Raw genomic sequence first — 1848 nt, forward strand, 5'->3', positions numbered from 1 at the left:
CATCGACTGCAGCTGGAGGATCATCAACTCGGTGAAAGAGGCGCTTTGGTCTGCCCGAAACTTGTTGGTCTTCCAGCACAAAGAGTTGTCCCCGACCGATTGTTGCGGACTGGCACAATCCAAAGTCCAGGACTACGTGCTGAGGGACGCACTAAAGCTTGGGGCAGCTGCCGCAAAGGCGCAATGGGGAAGGGTCGCTGTCTAAGACCTTTCTACCACAGCGCACCGAGAGACTGGGAACTGTTTAGAGCCCCTCGGGCTGTACAGATCAAAATGAAAGGCTGTAAATGATTGTAATATTGTTTGTACTAATGCACCTGGTGATACATTTTGTAAAAGTTTAACCCTGGATTGTACCCTTGTAAGGTTGTTTTTGAAATGGTGTGGAATGTGATTGAAGATATTTTATGAATAAAGTATATTTTTACAAAAAAAAAAAAAAAATCTGTTCTTATCAGTTTAATATCTGATACGTCCCTTATCTGGGGACCATATATTAAATTGATTTTTGGAGCAGGGAGATGGAATAGGGGCTTGCTCCGTCCACTCCACACATCGACCCGGTATTGCAGTATCTCTGGGAACGGTGCACCCTCCCCTTTCCAGGGGATTTTCAATGCTAAAAATAGTTTTCTTACAAACATCTGCTTTCTTTACTTCTCAACATGTACATGTTCCAAAATCCAACTTTCTTTCTTTCTCTCTCTCTCTCTCTCTCTCTCTCTCACTCACTCACTCACCCGCAGCAGCTACACACAAAAAACACGCACTCTCACCCAACACTCGCTGGCAGGGCCGGCAGCAGATTGGACGCTACGTCCAGATCCCTGATGGAAACAGTTAAGGATGCCAAGCTGCACGACGTCTTCAGCAACCCTGCAGACCGAGCGCAGCGTAGATACACCTGGTCGCGGCCAGACGGGTCCATTCGTTCCAGGATAGACTTCCTGTTTGTGTCCCGTGCATTCACAGTCAGATCCACCGAGGTCAAGCCGGTGTTCTTCTCTGACCACTGCCTCCTACTGGCGGACTGCCACTTGGAGAAGGACCTGAGGGTGGGCAGGGGGGCATGGAAGCTAAATGTGCAACTGCTGACCCCAGAGAACATTGAGGAGCTCAAGAGGGATTACAAAGGTTGGAGAACCGTGAAACCCCTCTTTGAGTCCCTGACACACTGGTGGGAAGCGATCAAGGTAAACATCAAGAGGTTTTTCATCCTCAAAGGCACCCAGAAAGCTAGAAAGGAACAGAGGGAAATGTCCCGACTCCAGGAAAAGATGCAGAATCTGCTCCGGCTGCAGTCGATGGGGGTCGATGTCAAGGAGGAGCTCCAAGAGGTGAAGGGCCAGCAAGCCTCGCACTTTGCCTCGGAGGCCTCCAAGATCATCTTCCGTTCCAGAGTCCGCTCCATGGAGCAGGATGAGACGTGCTCACGTTTCTTCTTCCAAAAGGTACACAGAGAGCGCTCTGTGATCAGCAGCCTGAAGGAAGAAGACGGCTCAGTAAAGTCATCACGGTCCGACATTCTGAGGATCAGCAAATCCTTTTATGCCGGATTGTATGACGTGAAGCCCACGGACAGCACGGCCTCCCAGTCCTTCCTGTCCTCTATCACGGAGGTCTTAGACCACAGTACGCGGGAGAGCCTGGACAAACCGCTAACTCCTGACGAACTGACTAAGGCCCTCGAGTCCTTGGAGAAGAGTAAAACCCCCGGAAGCGACGGCTTGCCGACGGAGTTGTATTCGGCTCTGTGGGACTTGATCGGGCCAGACCTGCTAGGAGTGTACGAGAGTATGCTCCTGGCCGGTAGTATGTCAGAATCCATGAGGAAAGGCATCATCACCC

General features: G+C 50.6%; 1 pseudogene; it reads left to right on the top strand.

Annotated features, from left to right (window-relative positions):
• The first annotated feature begins 418 nt into the window (after positions 1–418).
• Positions 419–597, top strand: LOC144674994 (U2 spliceosomal RNA; annotated as a pseudogene).
• Positions 598–1848: the final 1251 nt, after the last annotated feature.

Source organism: Cetorhinus maximus, unplaced genomic scaffold, assembly GCF_964194155.1.
Source record: "Cetorhinus maximus unplaced genomic scaffold, sCetMax3.hap1.1 HAP1_SCAFFOLD_882, whole genome shotgun sequence".
Lineage (NCBI taxonomy): Eukaryota > Metazoa > Chordata > Chondrichthyes > Lamniformes > Cetorhinidae > Cetorhinus > Cetorhinus maximus.